The sequence below is a fragment of the Prionailurus viverrinus genome, chromosome C1, assembly GCF_022837055.1.
Source record: "Prionailurus viverrinus isolate Anna chromosome C1, UM_Priviv_1.0, whole genome shotgun sequence".
NCBI classification, from domain to species: domain Eukaryota; kingdom Metazoa; phylum Chordata; class Mammalia; order Carnivora; family Felidae; genus Prionailurus; species Prionailurus viverrinus.
Window position 1 is genome coordinate 176,460,798 of NC_062568.1, and position 24,486 is coordinate 176,485,283.

The window sequence follows — 24,486 nt, forward strand, 5'->3', positions numbered from 1 at the left end:
TTTTATATTATTCTGATTCCATCAGTAGAGTTTTGGCCGGACGGTGGGTGAGAAAGGAGTGCAGAATTTTTGATGGAGACGATGCAGATTAAACAGGATCAGGGCCCTGGAGATGGGAGTGGAAAAAGCCATGCAGGGGAAGGAGACCCTTAAGCGAAAGTGCCAGGATGGGAACATGCAGAGGGTATGCAAAGAAAAGTGTTTCTACTCCTCCCTCCACTGACTTTTTCCTTCCTTTTCCTAATCAAGATCCCAAGAGAGCCATTGTTATTTAGTGCCTATTATGTGCTGGGCCTCTGGTTTATCACAGTAAACTCCTAAAACAATCCTGAAAGGCAAGTATTATTTTCTCCATTATTTTCTCCAATTTTGAGGAAATTGAAGCTAAGTACTTTGTGCAAAATGGTGGAGCCAGGATTTCTACTTAGATCTGATAGACGAGCAGAGAGACTGGACTGGAGTTGGAATTCCCACTCCATTACTTTGGCTAGATGACTGGGGTGTGTTTTCACATCTGAAAAAATGGAGTTCACAGTATTCCCCGCCCACCCAACATGTTGTGAAGACTAAATGAGGTAATGCATATAAACCACCTAGCTGAGCGCCTGGCACTCAGTAGGAGGTGGTGAATGTTAGCTGGGGCAGTTGAAGTCGTGGTCATTTTAATTATTGTGATTGGCTCATTTTCACACTGTTTGTGTCTTGAGGTGAAACCCATTCCGTAGAGAAGATGGTTCTTGATCCCTCAGTCTCAGGCACCGAGCAGGGATGGGTATGCTTGGTTGACCTGATTGAAACCATGTGACCCGACCACCCAGAGCGTGATCATTTCTTTGCTGACCATCTGGTGATGTGTAATGTCTGACTGTACTCTTCCTGGGTCGGCTTCCCTGTGATCTCTCACTGTTCCCTGGAGTGCGGACACATCAGAAGGAGGGATCTAAACGTTTGGGCTGGAGACCTAAGCTCCAAGCCCAGCTCTGGCACTGGTTAGATCCATGACCTGGGGAGATTCCCCACCTAAGAGTCCTTTCCCTCCATTGTGAATGGGGTGAAAGTTACTAGTAGCAACTCCAGAGTCCTGGGGAGAATCACGAGATAGAGCCTGGGAAGGACTTTATTAGCCCCTAAGTGCTCTATGTTCCTAGTAGTACTCAGGGTGCAGGTGTTTTTCCTCTTTTCTTTCTCCCAGAGAGAAATATGGGTTTGTCCTGCCATCCAACAAGGGAGAGTGCCTACGGTGTAAAGCAAAGAAGCAATTACCATTAATTTATATGGAAAAGTTTGTGAGCATTCCCAAACCCAGAATATAATCTCTCAAGTTTTTCTGATACCTTAGGACGCATCTTGCTAATGGGTGCACAAAATAAATCGACATACAGCACCTATGCTCACAGACACAGTTTGAAGCTAAGGTGGCTTGAGTGCTTGCTGCCTCTCTAATGGCTCACTGCAAAACAAACACTGCATGTTATTTTCACTTGACGCCCCTTTTCATAAAGAAATCCTCTTCGGATTTCTTTCGGTTGGCGAAAACAGGTACTAATGTAGGTCTTTTGTAAAAGCAAATTGGCGTAAAGCGAATTTTCAAAAAGCGGGGGATACCTGTACCCTGTAAGTACTTAACGAATTGATTTTTTTTTTATTATGAAATTTATTGTCAAATTGGTTTCCATACAACACCCAGTGCTCATCCCAACAGGTGCCCTCCTCAATAACCATCACCCACCCACCCCTCCCTCCCACCCCCCCATAAACCCTCAGTTTGTTTTCAGTTTTTAGGAGTCTCTTATGTTTTGGCTCCCTCCCTAACCATTTTTTTTTTCTTCCCATCCCCCATGGTCTTCTGTTAAGTTTCTCAGGATCCACATAGGAGTGAAAACATATGGAATCTGTCCTCTGTATGACTTATTTCACTTAGCATAGCACTCTCCAGTTCCATCCACGTTGCTACAAAAGGCCATATTTCATTCTTTCTCATTGCCACGTAGTATTCCATTGTGTATATAAACCACAATTTCTTTGTCCATTCGTCAGTTGATGGACATTTAGGCTCTTTAGTTATTATGAAACTGTTCATCCTTTCATCCATTCCTTCGTTTGTTTGTTTGACAAGCACTGCTGGGAACGACACTGTGCCAGGCTCAGGTGCAGGCTCTGGGGTTCAGAGATGAATGTGGGGCTGGTGGGGAAGGGAAGGGTGAGGAGACATGAGCAGAGAGGTGCCTCACTGCCGAATGCCAGGAATGGGTCTGAGACTTTGACAGGCACTGCCTCATCCATCCCCCATGACCATCTGTCAGGTTGTACTGTGTTCCAGCCCCATTTTGCAGGTGAGGAAACAGACACAGACAGCTTAATTCATTTACCTGTGGCAACACAGCCGGTGGATGGAAAATCTAGAATTCAAACCCAGGAAATCTGTCTTCAGAGCCTGTGCTCTCAACCCCTCTGCATCTAATGAAAAGGAACTGGAGTGTGATAGTTGGGGGGGGGGGGAGGGTCTTTTTCTGAGACTAGAGGTATAAAATTTTGGTGGGGGGGCAGGGACTTAAGATTTCTGCTCTGGGAAGAGAGGGTGAGCTGGTCAGTCCGTTGGCCAGGACCTAGGGGGAGGAGAGAGGCCGTGCTGAGGACTGAGAGCAGAAGCTGACATTGGCAGGTGAGGGGATGGCAGGGCAGGCTGAGGGCCCAACAGAAGATGAAGCTGTATGTTTGTAACGTCACCCATGTCTGGGACACTTCTCTGTGGGGCTCCCTAGTGTGGATGGGGGAGCAGGAAATGTGAGAGGGCCACCCCAGCCTCCAGTCCTGTGGGGTCCCCATTCAGTGTGCAACAGTAGATAGACAGAATGTCAGCACCTACTTGTGTGTCATTGCTGAGCACTGACGCTGAACCTCCAACCCCATGGTGGCAGGCCTTTGCAGGGGCTCGGGTACTCTGGAGGCTCTACAGATGCTACCAGGGTGGAGAGGACTGCATCCTTGCTGTCCAGGAGCTGTCTTTGCTGGTGAAGATGCTCCATGTGTAGTGATAGACAGACCCCCTCCTTATCAGACCTGGCTTGGCTTTAGTGTCACGTCACCTGAGCTCAGTATTGAAGGACAAATGGGCATCCCGGGTTCAGGAGGAGCAGCATGTATGGGGTGGGGGCGTGATGGAGACGCTGATCCCAACTGAGGGACTGTCCTCACTCACATGTGGAAAATGTTTACGGGAGGTATGGGAGACTAGGGAATTGGCCATAGAGGCTCACGGACCACCTCATGGAGGCCTCACAAACCAGTTGAGAAGTTTGGGCTTGATCCAGGTGTGCTGGGGGGCCATTGTCCCCCAGTCCCATACTTTGCAATTCATTCATTCATTGGACTGGAGGGTCTCACCCAAGTCTGCCTGGGAATTCTCAGGTCCCTTGGCTTGAGGAAGGAGCTGCCATATGAGGTTCTTTTGTCTCATCAGATCCAGGATGTTCTCACTGCTGGGCCCGAGGAGGACTCTCAGCTTCTGGAATAGGAACTTAGAGATGTTTTCTCTTAGAACTAGATCCTGAAAGTAGTCTGGCAGCTGAATGAGACCAGCGGTAGCTATATATTACAGGGTCTTTTGTGGGGGGAGCCTGAGACCCTGACCACCATTTCTAAAGTACCTAGTGTAGGACAACATGTCCCTGCATTTCATGTGACCCTTTTAATGGCTGACCTGGGGGAGTCCACCTGTTCCCCTGGGGTGGGGTGAGGCAAGTGGTTCCTGAATGCTCCCCAAGCAGAAGTGGGGGGTGGAGGGATCTGTGGTCTATACACAGCCCTTAGATAGTGAGAGCACTGGGTTGGGAGTCCAGCAGCATGAGCTCAGGCAGCTCCCTCCCCTCACAGACAGCCCTTAGAGGGTGTGAGAGTGCTTGGTAAACCATAAACCGCACCCCCGCCGCGGTAAAGTCAAAGCCACTTTCTAAACCAGCTCTGACCTCACTGGGAAAGGGCATTTTTAATTTTATTGTCTTTTATATATTTATATGTCTGTCTCCTCCAGAGACTGAAGTTCTTTGAGGGCAGGAGCCTCATCATTAGATGAGGTTTGCCTAGGGCCTGGCTCCAAGTATGCACTCAGGGATCTGTGTGTAGCTGTAAAATTACTGGCTGTATCTACACATCATCGCCTGAGTATCCGGGTGGAAAGCAGAAAGTCCCTAACCGCACCCCACATTGTTCCCAGATTTCCAGATGTTTGGTTCCAGGAGGTTAAACATCTAGGCAGTGGCCTGCATTTCCCACTGTGGCACCCAGGCATTTGGCTCTGAGCAGCCGTGACTCCTGAGCGCCTTCTCGCCCTCGTGTTACAACCATCTCCTGGTGGGGCTGTGGTTTCCCACTGGCCCTTCATTCCCACAGGGGCCTAAGTGCTTCCACTGGGCCACCCTGTGGGTGGGAGCTGATTTTCCCGGGATTGGAGGGAATCTTCCCGGCCCCCCCACCCTCCTTCCTCACACGTCCGTGTTTTTTCCAGGGCACAGAGCAGAGCTTCTGTTTGCTGGCCATTCCGTGATCCTCACACAATATAAATGAAAGCTGCTAAAACCAATAAATTCAAACCATGTGTGGGCACTGGGGAAGAGCAGGATGTCAGAGGCCTGCCCTGTGAGGTGCCGTCAGCTCTGACGGCACCCGAGCTGATTTGTATACGAGAAAAGTAAATATCCAAAGTGGTAAACAGCCTTGGGTCTCTCATCATCGCTGAGATTTAAAGGCATTTAATAGGAACACATCCTCGGTCTCTTATAAACAAAGAGAGATTCTCTGTGTGTGCTGACCTAAATTCTGCGTTTTTATCTTTGGGAAGGCGAGCCAGTCATTCTAGTTGGGAGACCACAGGCAGTCTGGGCCGTTGGGTTGAGTCCTTTCTGGTTTTGGCAGTTGGTCTAGCACTTTTGCTTTGCACAGGGCTACCTTTTCATCTCTCTTTGACCTTAGAGCAAGTGGGACAGGTGGCCATTGTCACTCCCGTACCAGTGAGGAACATGAGCCCAGCGATGTGAATTGACTTGCCCAAGACCACATAGCAGACCCAAGCTGAGCGAGGACATCTGCCTTCTCTCCTCCTCTAGAACCCTCTAGCTCTCCAGTCCTCTTTCCAGGAGTGGTACTTCTGTTCTGTCTGACGTAGACTCCCAGAGACCTCCTGATTAGCCCCGTCCTCATTTGCTCTCCTTTCCAGTGTCTGCTGGAACCTGGCCCTCCGCTGGGTTCCTGCTTCCTCTGCTTTTCTATTCAGGCCATTCTTATGTTCCACCCCATTTTCCTTCAACTCTGGACACTTCCAGTGGCCTCCTAATTGCACATTAAAAATGGATTAATCCTTAAAATTGCATAACGCCGAATATGCCACACACATATATGCAAATAAGTACATGTCATACTGGTGAAATTGGAATCACATCAGTAGATTGCCTCAGAGTCAATTTCAGTGGATTGGATATTATACAATGGTCATGTGTAAGATGTAGTGTAAGGTTCTACACTGTTGTACTATGGTCATGTGTAACACGGCACCATTGGGGGAACTTGGGCGAGGGGTATTCTTTCTTACAACTGCATGTGAATCTATAGTATCTCAAAATAAAAAAGACAACTTTAATTAAAAAATGAATTAACCTTCACAACATACTCATTCTCCCATGCCCGCTGCATGCCAGGTACCTGCTCTAGGTACTAGGCATAGATCAGTGATCATAAAAGAAAAAAAAAATGCCTGCCCCTACCTCCCTCAGGCCTTTGCTTGAATGACGTCTCCCTGTGACCACCCTATTCAAAATTTCAAATCATTCCCTTGAACTCCCTGTCCTTCCCTTTTTCCTCCAATAGCACCTGTCACCAATTGGTGTTCCCTATATTTTACTTTCTTATTTGTTTTTTTGCCCTTCACCTGATCACTGGAATGTCGATCCCATGAGAGTAGAGATCTTTGTGTTGTCTATATCCGTAGCACCTAGGACATGGTAGGTGTGCAGCTAATGTTTGTTGAATGACTGAAGGTGACAGACAAGAAACAAGGTCAAGGCAGGGTGAGTGCTACAGGAAAGCAGTGCAGGGGGAGGGGCTGGTGTAGATGTCATCATTTCTATCTAGAGTGGACTGTCCACAGACCTCACAGGTGTATGAAGGGTAGAGTCCTGGTGGTTTAGACTGTAACCCATCATTAATGCTCTCTTCCTTTTATTCATTCACCAGATATTTCTTTGAGCCATCACTCTATGCAGGACCCTCTGGAGCAGGTAGAAAAGGACCTTGCCCCAGGAGGCTTACGGGTAGTTGGGAAAGACAGGACAAGAATGTAAAGAGCATGTGAAAAGGAAGAACAAGCCAAGTATGAGAGCTGCGGCAGGGCTGAGGAGGGAGGGCTTACTGCAGCCAAGGCATTTAAGGAAGGAGGAGGTGTTGATTCCTGGCCTTAAAAGTCTGGGAGGGTTTCAGTTTTTTTTTTCTGGTCCGGTGGGGCTCAACTTACCAACTTCCTCTTCCATGGTTCTCCTGGGGGGCACCGCAGCCCTCATGAGACTGCTCCCCGCAGGTGGACCTGGACACCTAGCTCTGCTTATGCTGTGACCTCTGCCCAGAGTGCGCTCTCGTCTTCCTCTTGTCTCTCTCTAAATCCTGTTTCTTCTTCCAGATCTAGCCTGGCCCTTCCTGCAGGAAGCCTTCCTTGATTGCCCCAGCTCCCACAGTCAGTCCTCTCCGAAAATCTGTGCCATTTGTAGTCTGTACCATACCATTTGACCTGTTGGGAGAGAGTTTTGTGTTGGCCCAGCTTCACTGTGGGTGGCACTTGAACCCCCATCTAGGATAGGAGCTGGCTGCTAAGCCAAAGCAGTGCTTAGGGCTGGATTGACTTAAGAGCAGTAGAAAAATGTGATTCATCCTCAGAGAAGGCGGGATTTGTTATTTTTCTTCATTGACCCCTACTGTCCTCATTTTGAACCACTGGAAGTTCAGTTAGGGGAGAGCCGAAGTCTGCCTTGACAGCCTTTCAGAGCACGTGGTGGACGAGGCGATGCCGCACAGCAGTAGCCCTAGACTGCTTAACAGACTCCAGGGGCTCCTCTCTTTTCTGACATCATTGCTGCAGTCTGTGCTCAGTGAATTCTTACAAAAAGACACGAAACATCTTTACACGAAAATATCTTATGTACAGTCACCTCACGTGGTTTTTAAAAATTTTTTTAAATGTTTTATTTATTTTTGAGAGAGAGAGAGAGAGAGAAGAAGAAGAAGGAGGAGGGGGAGGAGGAGGAGGAGGAGGAGGAGGAGCAGAGAGAGAGGGAGACACAGAATCCAAAGCAGGCTCCAGGCTCCAAGCTGTCAGCACAGAGCCCAACACAGGGCTCAAACTCAGTAACTATAAGATCATGACCTGAGCTGAAGTCAGACGCTTAACCGACTGATTCACCCAGGCACCCCTACCTCATGTGTTTTTAAATAAAAATTTTAAGTTTTAGAGCAGTTTTTGATTTGTAAAATTATTGAGAAGATAGTACCCGGTTTGCCCTTTTATTGAGATCCAACATTAATATGGTACATTTCTCATGATGAATGCACTGATACTGATGCATTGTTATGAACGAAAGCCCATCCTTCCTTCAGATTTCCTCAGTGTTCCCCTACTGTCTATTTTCTGTTCTAGGATCCCATTCAAGATGTCGTATTACATTTACTGTCATCTTTCCTTTTACTTCTCTTGGCTCTGACAGTTTCTCAGACTTCTCTTGTTTTCAATGACCTTGACATGGAGTATTCACCAGATATGTGTCCCTCAATTGGGACACCCCATCTTGCTTTGATGTTTTTCTTATTATTAGATGTAATGCATTCAAGGGAGGAAGACCAGAGATAAAGCACCATTTCCATCCTATCATATCAAGAGCACACACTATCAACCTGACTGACCACTGTTGATACTGATCTTGACCAGCTTGCCGAGACAGTGTTTGTTAGATTTCTCCACTGTGAAGTTACTCTTTCCCCCCATCTGTCCTTATGATGCACATTGGAAAACAGTCACGATGACCATCCCAGCATTACTATGTGCTGGGCACTGTTATAGATGCTGAAAAGATAGTGGCAAAGGAGACAGAAAAGGTTCTTGTCCTGCATGAAACTTTTATTTGAGAGGATTTATGAATGAATGAGTGAATGGTTTCAGAGTGTGATAAGGGGCATAGGGGGAAAAAAGGCAATAAGCTAGGGAGAGACCAGGGTGCAGGGGCAGGGGTGGGGCGGGGAACGGGAGAGGAGCAGCTGCTGTTTTCTTGGGCTTTGGGGAGAAGGTGCCTTTCTAGCTGAATCCAGGAGGGTGAGGAAGAGCCAGCCATGGATGCCTGGGGAAGGCCCATTCTGGGTAGAAGGAACAGCAGATGCCAAGGCCCTGAGGCTCATTTAAGGAACAGGAAGAACGCTGTGACCGGAGCCCTGCATGTCACGGCTGTCAGGAGATGGAGCAGAGAGGAGGTGGGCTGAGATCTTGCCAGGCCTACCGAATCTAGGAAAGTGTTTGCAGTTTCTTCCAACGGTTGAAACTATTGATTTGAAGCAGGTGCAGTCCTGTTTGCTTTCATATATAAAAGACAGTCGGGGCTATGGTGTGCAGAATGGGCTCTCCTTGGGGCAAGAGCAGAGGAAGCTGGGAGACCACGTGGATGTAACTGAGAGATAATGGTGTCTTGGACCTGCTGGGAGCAGGGGAAGGTGAGTTTGGCTCCGTTTTGGAAGTGGAACTGACAATGCATCCGATGAACTGCTCGTGGAGAGAGAAAAAGCCGGGTGCACGCTTGCACATTTGGGTCCAGTGCTATTAGCTGAAATTAGGGGAGGCTGGGGAGGGAGCAAATTTAGATGGTAAAAATACAGACATTGCGGGTCCAGCAGAGAAGCTCCTCTGGAAAGCTCTCTGTCAGGACCAGTGCTAGCAGCATCTCTGGGTTGTATCACGTACCTGCCAGGATTGGAATGGCGTTCTGTTGGTTCACGCTTTGCTGTCCTCCTCAGCAGTTCACACTGACGTATGAGATGCGGACGGCACACGTCCACGGCAAGCAGTCTGGTTATGGAAAGCGTAGCTGCTACTGCAGGGCCTGGCTGCCCGCTGCTTCCTGCTGAGCCCGGGCCAGCCACTGTGTGGGACGCCCTCCTGCCTCTCCTCGCGCCCGGCCCAGGGGAGGTGATCTTTCCCCGTCCCAGCCGCCGCAGAGGAAGCGTGTGTTGGTTTGTGTTGAATTACGTCCGGAGCGGTGCCAGTCAGCAACTATTGGTTCAACACCAACTACTGTGTAATGCTGTTTTAGGCATGGGCTGTGGTCCCTGTATAGGTGAGTCGGTAAGATATAAATGTACTGAGGTGATGGAGTATGGGCAAAAAATACACAGTCATATGTGTATAGTGGCCAGCAGAGAGAAAGAACATGTTCCCAGGGATACCTGGAGCAGTCAGGGAGGACTCCCTGGAAGAGGTGGGAACAGAGCTGTGAATCTGAAGGGCCCTGAGGGGACTGGACCATGTGGCCAGTGTTTCTGTTAGGGAATTGGAGGGAGGAAGGGCTGGAAAAGTCGAATTACGGCCCATCTACCAGTTTGAAGGGCAGAATACGTGCTCAGAAACTGTTGCATGAGTGAGTGTTTGGAAAGCAGGCTGGTGGGAGTGCCCGGAGGGCGCCTGATACAAAGATGAGGAGCCCAGTGTCCCTTGTGGGTCATGGGGAACCACTGCCAGCTACCCCCAGTGACTATGAAAAGTGGAAGGAATCAGAGCCTGAAGACAGACTTTTGAATTTCTAGCCAGTATTTAATTTATTATAAAATAATGATACTGCTTCTAATAACAATAATTTTTATAACTACTTAATTAGCATTATTTTTGCTGGGAAGGCACTGTTAGTTACATGCTTGGCCCCTGTCTGTGTGTGATTACAGATTATTGACTGAGACTAAGAGGGGCTTTTTTATCTTGAGGTTTTGTTGCTTTCTTTCCCTTTTGGTCTCTGCTGATAATCTGCCTCACTGTTGGCTCTTTAATCTGTTTGTGTTCCATGAGACACCACAAAAGCACACTTTCTGACAAGGTCAATATGCCAGATCCTCATGGTAACACTTAATCACTTAGGGAGGTCTCACTCTGGGGTGGAGGTGGAGGGGTGGTGGGAATGGAAAGAAAGTCCAGATTGCTTTGATTAACTGCATTTTTCTTTCTGGGTGGAGTGGGGGGCTTTGGTGGAAACCTCGGTCTTTGAGGCTGTTCCCAGGAAATCATGAGAGTGACGGAGGAGGTTCTGGAGTCTTGGGCACGGATAGATACGGCTCACCTGGGCATGCTGGGCTGGGTGCGGTAGGAATGCAGGAAGAAGACCCCTGTCTTCCTTCTAGGAGTTAGTACCTGTGAGGGCAGGGGGTTTGGGCCAGGTAGGCCTACCTGGCACAAGGTGGACCTCAGTAAATTCTCACTGGTTGGATGAGCTTTTAGCCACATGGTAATTTGTTTTAAGGATTCAGATGGGTGAATGATCACTTCCTACAGGATTCGCTAGCCTGGGCATCATGGAAGAAATGGTGTTTGATATAGCGCTTTCTCCACTTACAACTGTACCACATATGTACTGATTAGTATATGTATATATGTGTACTTATATATGTACTAATAACTGGCCACCTGCTTCCCGCCATCTTCTTGTGCATTGTCAGGTTGTTTCTCCCCACTTTGTGGATGAGAGAGGTGGCATTCAGAGAGGGCTGAGGGCTTTATTCATACCACCAGGAGAGCAGGGATGTAACTGATTTATTCACCTGTCCGGCTCAGGGTCTGGCATGGTATTCGTACACAGAGTAGATTCTCAGTGCATACATGTTGAGCAGGTGAAGTATTTGGAGAATAAACTGTATTGGAGGTCCTCAGACAGTAGGACATGTAGCCTTGATACAAACCCAGGCCTTTCATTTCCAAAGCCTGGTTTCTTTTGCCGTCTGCCCAGTTTCATTAGGCAGAAATGGGGTGTTAAATTAGATTACTGTTAAAAAATATTCACTCCCTGCCTCCTCCTTTCCCCATGCTCTGGATGTAGGGTTTGGCCATGTGACTTGCTTTGGCTTCATGTTAGGGAAAATGTCTTACTGGCTCCTGGACTTTGGGCTCTGTTGTGTAGACTTGCTGTGGCCAACGAAATGTTACTAGATGTGAAGCAAGCACCCTCTCATGCCTCTGCCAACACCATGAGAGGAGAATCCCCCAGGTAGCTGCTGCCCCTCTGGCCTGGGTCCCAGAATGAACACAGCACACCTGAGCCCAACCCACGACAAAGAGCCAAGCCCAGATGGATGTGCGGCTGGAGCCCAGCCACGCTCAACCCTCGTCAGCCAACCCCAGCTGGCCCACAGTGAAAATAAGCGATTATTGCTTTAAGCAGCAAAGTCTTGGGGAGGTTTGTTATGCAGCAGTAGCTGATTGGTGCAGACAAGAAGAGCACCTCGGGCAGGGGCTGGCCCGTATGGAATGGAGGGAAAGAGGGCATGGAGGACAGGGGGGTGAGGCTAGAGGTAAAGGTGTCAGCTAAGTCTCAGAAGGCCTTTAATGTCAGTGTAAGGAATTTGAGCATTTTCCAGTAGGCAGTGGGAGGCGCTAAAAGTTGTTGAGTACAGAGTGATGAGACCCAAGCCAGCTGTAGAAGGGTGGGTAGTTTGAAGATAAGTACAGAGGGTGAAAATGTAGAGAAGAGGACACCAAGGCCCACGGGCCTGTTAGAAAGCCACTGTTCTTTGCCGCCTGCTCTGTGCCAGAGCCTAGCACTGTGCCCCTTATGTGGTAGGTACTTAATAAATATTTGTTGAGTGAATACATGTATAACAAAATTGTCCAGGGGGTTGATAACGAGGGCTTGAGACAGTAGAAGCCTCTGACAATTCAACCATTGACCCATTCATTTATTTGCTTGCCAGTGTGTGTTGAGGTCTTCAAGTGGATGAGTGGTTGCATCTGGGTCAAGGCTGGACAGAGACTGAGGAGAGACCTGTAGGACTCTTCCCCGTACAGTTTGGAAAAGGGGTCTGGCCGCCAGGGAGGAAGGACTGGGATGTGAGAGTGAGGAACGGTGGGGGAAGTGGAGTCAGGTGTGGGGAAGGGGTAGCCTCGAGGGTGGGCGTGTGTTCCTTTCTTCGTCATGAGGACACAGTCAGGGTGGGCAGCGTTGCTACTGGCTTCCCCTGGGGCCTAGTAACATTGCTTGTGCTTCTGCTAAAATCCACCACTAGTTCTGCAGGGACCCCTAGGTTTGGGAATTCAGGTTTCCTTTTAGACTAAGTTGTCTGATCTTTTCAGGCTTTCTGCCCGCAGCCGTCCTTCATTCGTCTGCCTGGGCCGGGCCCCAGGCTGGGTGAGGGGAAGATGTCGACGACCGAGAGGTGGTCCCCCGCTTAGAGGAATGCATGCAAGGTCCAGTCATTCATAAATCCCTCAAGTGTGACTTTTGCAAATCGTGGCCCTCTCCCAGCCTGTTTCCTCCTCTGTAAAATGGTCATCCAGAGGCCTGGGTTCAAATCCCAAGTCTGTGCCTTGCTGGCTGTGTGACCTCGAGCAAGTCACTACTTGAGGAGTCTCTGAAAGCTGGTCTGGTGGTTCCTTTCTTGCAAGGTGTGAAGATCTCGCAGTGGCATGTGTGACAGAGGCTAAGCAAGAGTGTCAGCTATTAGAAAGAGCCCAAAGCTGGCTGAGATGAAGAGAAGCCTATTCCGCCATGGCCCGGCCCGCATCCTGCTGCTGAGAGCGGACTCCCCCAGTGACCCTTTGTCTGCACCTGCCCCAGGTCAGGGATGGCAACCCCCACCTGTGGATCTGCTGAGGCAAGAAAAGCAAACAAGCAAACAAAACCTCCAGGCTTCAGTGATAATAGCATAGGCCAGGAATGTAAGCAGAGTCCACTTCCTGTGTTAAGGAGGAGCTAATGGTAGTGGCTGCCTGAAATCTTGGGTTGAGAATGATTCTGAGGCTCCCTTGCACTTATTGGGACACAGGACCATGATGTAAGAATGATGGGCACAGGAGAAACTGGAGGCGGGAGACGTACCAAGTGCTTTCCAGGGCGGATAGCTTTCTTTCAGCTGCAGGGTCAGCCAGCCATCCATTTATCATTCATTCAGAAAATTGTTACTGACGCACCTGTTCTGTTTTGGGGAGTGTCCTGGGTGCTGAAATTGCCACTCCAAAATGAAACCGTGTCGGGGCCCTCGTGCATCTTACATTCTAGTGGGAACAGACATGTGGCAAAGAGTACACATAATAAGTGAATAAAATAGTGGGCTTGAAGGTAACGTGTGCTGTGAAGATAGGAGGACCCTGAAGAACACCTACCCTGACCCCCAGTCTCAGTCTGGTCTCATATACTCAGAGCAGCATCTGACCCCTAACTTGTGGGTGCTTCTGCCCCTGGGGCTCATACATGCTGAGCCACAAGGGTGATTCTAAGGGGTGTTGTGGTCTTGGAGTATGTGTATACATATGTGTGTGTGCAGGCGTGTGCGCCCTTGTGCACATGCACATGAAGGTGTCATTCTGTGTTCCTGAAGCCAAGATGAATGACTTTGGATTAAACATTGTTTGGCATTAGCTGTACTTCCCTAGCTGCCCAGATAACTAAGTTATTGTCCCTTCATGGCCGCTCACGCCCAAGGTCCTGGCCTTCTGGCAGCCGGCTTGGGGGCTTGGGGGACAGAGGGCTTGAAACTGCAATTATTGTCATAGGAGCAGCCTGCCGTCGGCCTCCTTGGGCTCTCTCGGAGAAGGGTGTACTGAGCAAACTAGAATTTAAAATAAATATTCATGAGGAAGTGTGCATCTGGGTCATGAACATGGAGTTATCACAAGACAGGGATGTTATTTGTTTTGAATCAAATATTAACATGCTAATTTCACCAGTTCTTATCTCTCTGAGAGCAGGTAATGTAAGTGTCCTGACGAGGCGGTACTTTCCTGCCTGGTTCCAGTTACCATGGGAACCAGCCAATCAGGGTGGTGCCCAGCACGTGCCCATCACTGCACTGTGTATGTAGTCATTGGGATCACTGGTCCTTGGCAACCACATTGCACCCTGTGAGATAACACACAGTGACACCTCACTCAGTTTAGAGTGGTCTCTCCCACCCAAAATGAGTTATCTGGATAATAAAATCATAACCCTTAGGCAGCATGATGTTAGCTGACATACCCACTTTGGATGGGAAGCTTTCAAAAGTATGTCTGTCAGACACAACAGCAGACTCTTCAGTCAGAGAGGTCCTCTCCGGTGGCCCCAGCCATCACGCGATGAGGTGCATGCAGCAGATGACCCAGGGCTGCTGTCATTCCTTAGATTCTCTGAGTCTTGCTGACCATTTCTCCACCTCCCCCACCAGAGTCAGGCTGCACACTGTGACTTCTTACTGGATTCAGCATCCTTTCAACTTACTGGCTGCTTTTAATCTTTTGTGAAGTAGGAAGCTGGAGAACCAGATTTATTAAAAGTGAGTCCAAAGCTAAGCTAACTCATTTCAGATGAGAATACTGAAGCGTTCTCCTAGGAGTCAAGTGCACGAATGTGGTGTGGTATCAATTTTGTTGTTTGAACATGTATTCTGGACATGGGAAATTACTAGACAGGGGACTTCTGGATACACGAACTATCACCATGTGTGTGTGTTTGTGTGTGTGTGTGTGTGTGTGTGTGTGTGTGTATGTGCGCGCGCGCGCGCATGCGTATGCCCGCGCCTGTGTGTGTGATGGGAGATACTGGTAATTAGTTAATTCAGTTTCTGTAGGGCTCTCTCTTGGAATAAGGATCCAGTGTGTTCTTCACAGCCCCGATTAGTGGATCAAAACTTCCAGGAGGCTGGGGTGCCTGGGTGGCTCAGTTGGTTAAGCGTCCGACTTCAGCTCAGGTCGTGATCTCACAGTTCCTGAGTTCGAGCCCCACGTTGGGCTCTGTGCTGACAGCTCAGAGCCTGGAGCTGCTTTAGATTCTGTGTCTCCATCTTTCTCTGCCCCTTCCCAGCTCACACTCTGTCTCTCTCTCTCTCTCTCTCTCTCTCTCTCACTCAAAAAGAAATAAACATAAAAAAATTTCCAGGAGGCTGATTTTAGCTCTGTAAAGGAAGAATTTTCTGATAGAGAAATCTGGTTGTCGAATGGCTCCCTTGGGGGGCCCATGAGTTCCCATCATAGGAGCTGTTCCAACAAAGGCCAGGTAACCTACTCATCCAAGGACATGGTTGAGGGCATTTAAACATCTGTCAAGTGATTGACCTGGTCTTTAAATTTTTTTAATTTGTCAACTTTGTTAAAGTATAATCAATGTGTACTAAACTGTATATATTTGAAGGGTTGGCCCGATTATTGTTTTAAAATCTGTTCTTGAGACTGGGAAAGGCTATATTATCCCGATATAAGTCTGCATATCCGCTGCATCCTGCATTTCGGGTTGATGACTGTTGTGGACTGAATGTTGGTATCCTCCCCAGATTTGTACATGGAATTCTTAACCCTCAATGTGATGGTATTTGGAGAAGTGGCCTTTGGGAGATAAGAAGGTTTAGATGAGGTCCTGAAGGTAGAACCTTCACAATGGGATTAGTGCCCTCCTAAGAAGAGACAACAGAGCTCCCTCTCCGTCTCTCTCCCTCCCTCCCGGAGATGTGCGGCCACAGCCAGAAGGTAGCCCTCTGCAAGCCAGGAAGAGACACCTCCCCAGAACCCAGTCTTGCCCACACACTGATCTCGGAGCTCTAGCTTCCAGAACCATGAGAAAGCATACTCCGTCACCTTGGCTACCTTCTCTCTGATGTTTTCTTTTGGCAGCCCTCTTCCCAGGTGAGGCTCAGTTACTGAACTTTCTACCATGTGTCCATCAGGCAGTCTAGGGGGCTCCCCCTTTCATCATTCTCACTGAAAGCTGAATGTAGATGTACTTCTAAGGTGAGACCTTCATCGTAAACGGCTAAAACTGGATGACATTTCTTTTGCTGTCATATGACAGCTGGGCAAGTCAAGTGCCCAGCCTTAAGGCCATAAATACTGACAAGCGTGGGCCACTGCCTTCCAGAAGGCTCTGGGTGGCATGTGTCCTTGTTGGGGAAGCAGCCACCTGGGCTCCCATGGCCAGAGCTGGCGAGAGCTTCCAGATGTCCCAAAGTACAACCCTGCCACCTCCCTGCTGTTTGTGGCTGACTCAAACCCTCAGACCCTGTGCTGATGTTCAAAAGGATTTAATAGGCCTCTTTGTAAACGACACCAAACGGTTGTCCAAGTGACATGCATTGCTTCATGTGGCTGTGATGCTGAGTGGCTTGGGTTTTTGTTTGTGTTCATTCCCTCCTTTGTAAACAGTGAGGAGTGTCTGACTGTAAAATTGTCTTCTTGGTGGGTTAGGGAGGGTAGAGGGAAGGGAATTCTTCCTTCCCTGCTCTGCTCTTCATGGCTCAGGGACTGCCCCAAGTCCAAATCCTTTTTGGAGTACCATAGCTCTCTGTGACTTCGAATGCCCAGGCTGAGAGGTTAGAGGTGGGAGGGGCTCTCGCTGACTCTAGCCAGCCCCAGGTCAAGTCCTGTCAAAAAAGTAGATGGATAGGGCCTCTGGGTGGCTCAGTTGGTTCAGCATCCAACTCTTGATTTTGGCTCAGGTCATGATCTCTGGATCTGTGAGATGGAGCCCCACGTCAGGCTCTGTGCTGACAGCACGGAGGCTGCTTGGGATCCTCTCTCTCCCTCTCTCTCCGCCCCCCTCTCTGCTCATTCTCTTTCTCTCTCTCTCAAAATAAATAAGCATTAAAAAAAAAAAAGAAGAAGAAGAAGAAGAGGGCAGGTAGAACCCGTTTTCCCAGGTACTGAAGTAGGAAGAGGGTATGAAGTCACATTTAGAGATGTGGTAACTGTCAGAGGCCCTGCCGAAACAGACTCCCCTGGAGGTCAGTTTCCTTCCTGGGTTGGGGAATGGGTCAGCTGGTCAGCGACCCTCAGATCATGGGAGGGAAGGGGCAGTCAGATGTCAGATGTCATCAAGGCGAGCCAGAGGGCATCTGGCTGGCCCTCTGCCCTGACATCTTCTGCAGGAGTTTAGTAGAATCTCTGGCCCCAAAGTGGATTTTTTTTTGTGAGGAGGAGGATGCTTAATTGAAAGTCTGGATCTGTAACTTGTGGTCCTGGACCCTGTGAGATATTCCCATCACTTTGTAATGTGAAGATGCAGCCCCTAAGTTCCCAGGAAAGTCAGACTTATGCCCTTGTTGGAACCGCTTCACCCTCCCATCTGATAGGCTATGTTATCCATAGCATCTGGGGAGGCATCTCCCCTCCCCAGGGCCTAGAAACCACAACATGGACTTGGGGCTTGAGTTGAACCTATTTGATCTAGGCCTAGAAGAAAAATCAAAGGCTGTTGAGAAGGAATCATGTGCAGTGTGTAAAGTCCCTGAATACGTTTCCACACAAAAAAGACATATTCTTTGGAGACCAGGTCAGCTGGTTCAGCACCCTGAATGGTGGGAAAGGCGCTGGAGAGTCGGGTAGAACTCTGGAATGAGAAGTGGTGTTTGCCTGTGGAAGGGGGTGGTACCTTTCCTGGGCAGGGCCTTGTGGGGGTGGGCCTTGCCTGCACAGTACCTGGTGAGGGGTGTTGTGGCCCTCCCCTGCACTGCCACCACTCGTCTGCAGCATGAGAGAGGCTGCGTGAAGGGAGCACCCCAGCCTGGGCCCCATGTTCCTCAGCTGTGTAGAGGATACTAGTAGAAATCCCAAGGCTGTTCAGTATTAAGCAAACAACTAAAGCAATATTGTATTTATCAGAAGCAAAACTGCAAAGGTAACTCAAATGGCAAGTTTTTACCCCCTCCCCCACCAAATAATCTATGGCCATCCATGGCTCCAACTGTTCTCTCTTTCCTGATCAGAAGCCTGGGCTGGCATTTTGACAAAATCACTGGGCTCAAGGATGCAGTTTGTTTAGCACGGGAGGTATTTCAAAACATGACACTCAACAGGCATTGGGTGGGAAGGTCTTTGCTCAGTAAAGAGTTGAGAAACCATGCTTCCAGCATTTTGGAATTCTTAACGAAGGTTATGTCCTTCCCTCAAGAACACTATGGGTGATCTTTGCCAACTCTTCCAACCTTAAATTTGCAGAGTGTCCAAGACTTCAGGTCTGAAAAGCACTAAGCCCGCTCACAGGAAGCTCCAAGGTGCCCTCGGCGCCCCCTGCACTCGCTCAGGTAGGGATTCTGTGTGTAATGTAACCAGAACACTCCTTTTTCATCTCTGTTAATTTCCAAATTGGCTTGTTAAATCTATACATTCCAGAGACTTGGTCCAACATTCCAGGGAACCTTTCCACGGACAATCAGAGCAGAGGGGTTCTTTTCAGCAGGATTTGTTTAAGCAGAGGGAATGTGAAAGAAAAAAAAGATCTCCAGAACAGACGATCTTCATCTTGCAAAGGGAACCTCAGATGGTAGCCTCACAGTTACCACGGCCCGCGTCCCTCTCACTTCACGAGGGGTCTAGGTTGGTCCAGCTTTGGGCCCAGCCCAAGTTCACTTCCTCACATATGAGTGGAGCTCCCACTGCAGATAATATGCTGTTAACCCGCAGCCCAGCCAGAGAGTCAGTACAGTCAACTCTCGGCTCTTCTTTTCTGCGTTGTTGCTGTTGGGACACAAACGTGAACGCGTGTCTGAAACGTCAGAGCACGGCTGCCAGGGGAGGTGTCCGTCTTGCTGCCAGATGGGTACATAATGCACCACACATGTGAGCAGGGCGCTGGGGACTTTTAGCTGGAATTAACAACCGCGCGAGAACTGGAAGCAAATAAATAAATAACCCAAGTGTTCAAAGGCCATTTATCAGCTCAGTTTATCTCCACTGCTAAATGCCAACTTTTTTTCTCAACTTACCTTTTCCATTCCTCTGACCTTCAGAATTCTTCCCACATTCGGGACTAATTGATGTTGTTCTGGCGCTTCGGGCTCTTGCTTAAAGGAATGGCCTGCTATTTTTTTCTGAAGGGCTTTTGGGGGGCGTGTGGGGAGAGGAGATCGTTTTCCTATTCTCCAAGAGGAGGCAGCTCCGAGCAGTGGGGGGGTCAGGAGAGATGAGTTCTGGTGCCCAGCATTCTGCTCTGTTTATCGCTTGTCACCTGGAGGGGGAGGGATGGGTAGTAAAAGATATACAAGCCTTGTGCAGGTGTTGCCCTGCTGTCCGTCGCTGTCTTCAGCAAGCATGTTTTGAACACCTAGTGAACGTGTGTTGCCAGGCACCTGTCTGGAAGGTGGTGCCTGCTCTCAGGAACCTGTTCATCCCTGTTTGGGGGAGAGTCCATTGGATAAATGCAGACATCTGTTTCGGTCCACTTATGCTCACTGTCCCAGAATGGACACAGCTAGTACCGAGCAGTGGCAGGCCTACAATCCGTATTTGAATGAATGCATAGATGCCGGAATTACAGGAGGAATTCAGTTCCAACTCAGAGGTAAATCAGCAGCCAGCCTTACCTTGTTACCACCTGCATGGTGTGTCTGTGTGTGTTGGAAATAGACACCCACCCCGCGGAGTGCCTGCAGCCTTCCTCGTGGAATCCCTTGAGCGGGAGTCAGACTGCATCAGTGTGTGCGGTGTCCCTGCCCGCTGGGGTGGGATATGGGGGCAAACAGAGGAGTGATGAGCAAACACCGGAGCTGGAGCGCTTACGTTTATGTGCTAAGGTCACCACGTGGTACCAGGGCTCTGTCTCATCTGCCACCTGGAGGCATATTAGTACGCACTTCAGAGGGTTGCTGTGTAGCCTAAATGAGTCAATATGTATAAAGTGTTCAGAACAGTGCCTGGAACAGAGCGAGCACTAATTAACTATTAGCTCTTTTTCATGTTATTATTATAGGGAGAGGGACAGGTATCGGGATCTGAGTGTCGAGAGAAGCCGTAGGACGGCACGGTTTCTGGAGGGGTGAGAGGGTGGAAGGAGGGGGAGGTGCAGTTGGAGAGAGATCGTTTGGTGCACTGTGGTCAGTTTGAGTTGAGTTTCTGAGGCTGTAGCTCTCTGTAGCCCTCAAGTTCTTCCCTGGTGGGTGGGTGTCTACAGTGGTAGAGGCAGAAGGTCATAGGTGAAATTTGGGGGGCCAGCAGCCTCCTCCTGGCTCTGGTTCTGAGCAGCAAATACCTGCCTCCCAACACACATACACACACACACACACACACACACACACACACACACACACACTCACACACACTGAATTGCAGGTAATATAACAAACAGCATCCAGGAAACTGGCAAGATGAGGCAGAGCAGTCTGGAGCCCACTAGGTATGCCAGGATCCAGTGATTTGTCTAGTGGCCACCAGGCAAACGGAGGTAGAAGTCTGATACAGGTTGCCCAGCATTTCTGGCAGGCGTGACTGAAATCAGGTGTGTGGCACCCAGACCACACGCCCTGCCGCTGGCATTGCTGATCCGTGCACTCCAGGCCTGGCATGAGGATCACAGGAGCAGAGCCCTCAGTGACCCGCATTCGAATGGGAGGCAGGTGGAGAGGAGGCCTGGAGACCCCCGAGGCTAACCAGCTAAGATGGAAGGGGCTCCATGAAGGCAGTCAGGACTTGGATGACCAGAGCCGAGGCATTCCCGGCAGGGGTAGGCAGTCCAGCCAAGGTTGAAGTGGGCTTGTGTGCGATGAGATCCAGAAATAGGAATAAAATTGTGTGCCTGGAGCACAGTGATGGCCTGTGCATGTAGGGGAGAAGCCGGGATCAGACTGAGGAGTCACAGCTGGGGCAAGGCAGCTTTAGAAGCCATGCTAGTGATGAAGAGCCACTGGCTGTGGTTGGAGCAGACTTACAATGAATCACGTGGCAGCCCAGAGTCTCTACTATCCTGTATCTCTGTGCTGGAGACAACTGGATCGGGAAGGAGAGGCAGGGCTCTGGAAGGGCGGTGGGAGGAGCAAGAGCTTGGGGCAGGAGATGATGAGAGGTGGTTGGACGTTCTTAGCTTAGTCATTGTAACCAACGGCCTGCAAAGCACAGAGGCCTTGGTGGAGGCAGGAGGAACAGTGAGCAGAGGAGGTAGAGGAGAAAGATCATGAAAGGAGAAGCCATTGGGCCTAGTGGCTGATGAGATGCAGAAGACACGTGTGTGTGGAGGGGCATGCAGTTTGGGAGGCGAGGCCCCCGTGGGTAGAAATAAATTCCACTCCCCCCCGAGGACTCGAGGAGAACGTGAAGGGCCCCAGTGGACAGGCTGTCAGCGGTGGGGCTCCAGGGCCAGAGATGAAGATTCAGGAGGCCTTGGGGGCAGGGCTGAGGCTGTGGGCGGGGAAGAGAGATGCGCAGAGAGAAAGAGGAGACAGTGACAGAAGTTGGGACAGTAGCCATCCTCGGGGCCAAGGAGAGAGAGAGGAGGTGGAGCAGCCTTGGAGGCCTGGTCACCGTGGCCCTGCAGCTGCTGCCGAGTTGTCCAGGCTGGCCCTCTGCTGAAATCCATGGCCCCCGACACACGTGCACCCCTGCACGCCTCACAGCTCAACCCCAGGCCCTCCGTCGAGTGCCAGCTCAAGTATCATCTCCTCTGGAACACAGCCCAGCTCCCTGCCCCAAGTGCCATTTTAGTGACTGTCCCTCTGCATTCCCTCAGCCCCTCCTCACCCGCTCCAGCACTCAGATGATGGGGCACTTCCCTGTGCTATCCAAGGGCCTCCCCACCAGACTGCGAGCTTTGCAGGTCTGTTCCTTGGGTGTGCAGTGCTACAGAGCCCTCGGTGCAGGCAGGCACGCTGGAGGTGGTCAGCTGGTTGCAGGGAGGGCCTAAGCAGGGAGCTGGGGCACATACAGGCCTGGAAAAGCCCTTGTGGGGGTGCTCAGCCTTGGCCTTCGAGGCTGCAACCTGCATGGAGGGTAGGGGGACACACCCCTTGTCACCAGCTGTCCACCTGGCCCCTCGCCCGCCTTTTCCTTGGTGCCTCTTTTTTCTACGGTCTTTTGAAGCCATAACCTGAACTTCTCCTGTAGCTTGACACATAGTAGGCCCTCAGAAAATGCTTCTTTGAATGAGTTGTGGCCTTCTGTAAAGTGAGAAGTGAGAGGGCAAACTGAGGAAGAGTGGAGCTCAGGGTGTCTTGTTCTCTGAAGTCATTTGAACACGTACAAGGGAGCCATCGACTGGAAAGCACACAGAGTGGGAGGCAGGAGCCCTGGGTGGGGGTTCAGCCCCTACTCAGCCACCAACCCCGGGTGAGTCCCATTTTCTAAGCATCTTCTGAAGTCAAGCATGAAGCTTGCCGCTTTCAGCAAACAGCGTTGTGTTTCATTAATCCACAGAGCAACCTCATTCCTCTACTGATTTGTTATCTCCATCTTGTTTAAGAGCATCGTGTGAAGTTGCAAGAGGTGAAGTGTGGCTCAAGGTCACAGAGCTGGCAGGTTTTACGGGTTGCCAGATTGTGTGTTCCTTGTTTGCCACCAAGATCAATTCTCTCCCAAGTGCAGAGCTATGTCAACACCTGACGCCTGGCCGGCTCACAGCCCTGTGAGCCACTGGAAGCAGAAAAGGTTTGCTTGTGTCTGAGAAGAGGCAAGAGTGAGCCTGCAGGAAGGTACAGAGTGGGAGGGAGTCCCGTGTCCTGTTGAGCCCTATGATTCTCAGAGCAAGGGACCATGTGACTTGAATACACAGTGTTTAGGGCCAAACTCTGTCTTGGATGCCTGGAAACATTTGACATGATGTCATGAAAAGCTATGAAAGTGTCTCTCCAAAGCTCCAAGGAAGGAATTAGGCTTTTGCACGTACGTATGTGTTCAATTTTCAGCTGTCCTGATTTCTCTCAAAAAGCCGCTGGTTATTCCTCGGAGCTGGTCCAGGCCCCTGTGTGCTTCATCTGCACTGGGATAAGCCTGCATGCCTGGCTTCTCTTGCCCCATTTTTCCGGGCTGGTGGCGCCGGCCTCAATGGCATTTTTCAATCACGCACTAAGGCACTAAGTAAGGCACTAAGAAAATTGAAACGCAGCAAACATTCCCCAACCCTGAGTGATAGCTGGGGGCTACTGAGGTGCCTTCAGATTGAGCTGGGGACCTGGGGCAGGGGTGCAGACCAGGCAGAGAGTCTCTCTGCTGTCACAGCAGAATGAGGCCATCAAGGAGATGCTGGCCTTCCTCCGTGGGAACTAATAGCAGGAAAGGGCCAGAAGAGAAAGACGGGACCTGCCCTTGGGGAGGTCACAGTGTCCCCAGACAGGAGACAAGTCATGTGGGAGAGCAGTTATATAAGCACAGAGGTAATTGGTCTTACTCATTAGGAGCTCAGCAAATACTAAGAGTGGATAAAGGCACAGATCCAGAAGCCCTGGGAATGGCTCTGCTCTCTGCACTGTGCATCCTGCCCTTGAGGGGCTCACCAAGTAGTGGGAGAGACAGGTATGCACATGTGAGTCCAGGAGTGGGTGACAGGTGTGATTGAGGGCCCTTAGTTTTGGGGAAGGAGTCTAGAGGAGGAGGAGTTTGACTTACGGAGAAGAGGAGAAAGAGTGTCTTAGATACAAGGAATAATAGCCAGTGGATAGAACCAGCCTGGTGAAACAGCTTGGTATGCTCCTGGTGTGGGGTGAGTTTAGGCGTGGTTGCCCTTTGCACCCTACCTAAGGGTCACCAGATGTCCTTGCCTGAGGTCTCAGTGGAGCCCAGCTGCCAGGACGGGCAGTAGAGGCTATAAGGAGGGCTAGATTAGTGGAGGCTTCCTGGAGGAGGAAGTATATCTATCTGAAGCTACCGTGAAGGAGATGGTTTGGGCAAGTAGGAAGGAAAGCAGGACAGTAACCCCATGAGAGCACAGAACCAGGGGCCCGATGGGACTATGACATGGACAGGGGGCAGGCTGAGAGGTGCTTTGCGGTGGCGCATGACACCATGTTTGGCACCTTCGATGAGGCTGTAGCTCACTTGTTAAAGGGGCCAAAAAATGCCAGGGATCCCTCCTTGGGTCAAGAGAAAGCTCCTGCAGTAGGAGTGGCTGCTCTGTGGTCAGGTGCTGAAGATACTGAGTGTCTGAGTCAAGGTGTCAGAATAGTTGTCTTTTATCACTCTGTGCCTCAACTTGACTAGCTGGAAAACAGGGACATTGGGGGGGACCTCTGGCTTTCTGTGATTACCTTGCCAGGCACATCACTCCCGGGACTCAGCTGCACCTGTCACCTCACTGAACATTTGGGAGGACAGATGGTGACAGTGAAGTCACTCCAGGGCAAAAGCTCCAGACAAACGTGAGGGCTCAGGAGACGCTGGGACCTTTTCTAACTTGGTGCCCACCAGGAACTGCCAGCCTGCTCTCCACAGCCAGGCCCCAGCCCTTCCGCTGATGTGCTTCCCCACCCTTTCCACTGTTTGTCCCCTTGGGTTTGAGGACAGCACACGCTGGCCAGCTCCACCCCACATCTGGAGGGACTTCCTCAGGC

General features: G+C 50.1%; 1 protein-coding gene across 3 annotated transcripts in view; it reads left to right on the forward strand.

Moving 5' to 3' along the window:
- TRABD2B (TraB domain containing 2B) overlaps positions 1–24,486 on the forward strand; it is a 217,567-nt gene that overhangs the window by 14,007 nt on the left and 179,074 nt on the right. The window lies entirely within an intron of this gene.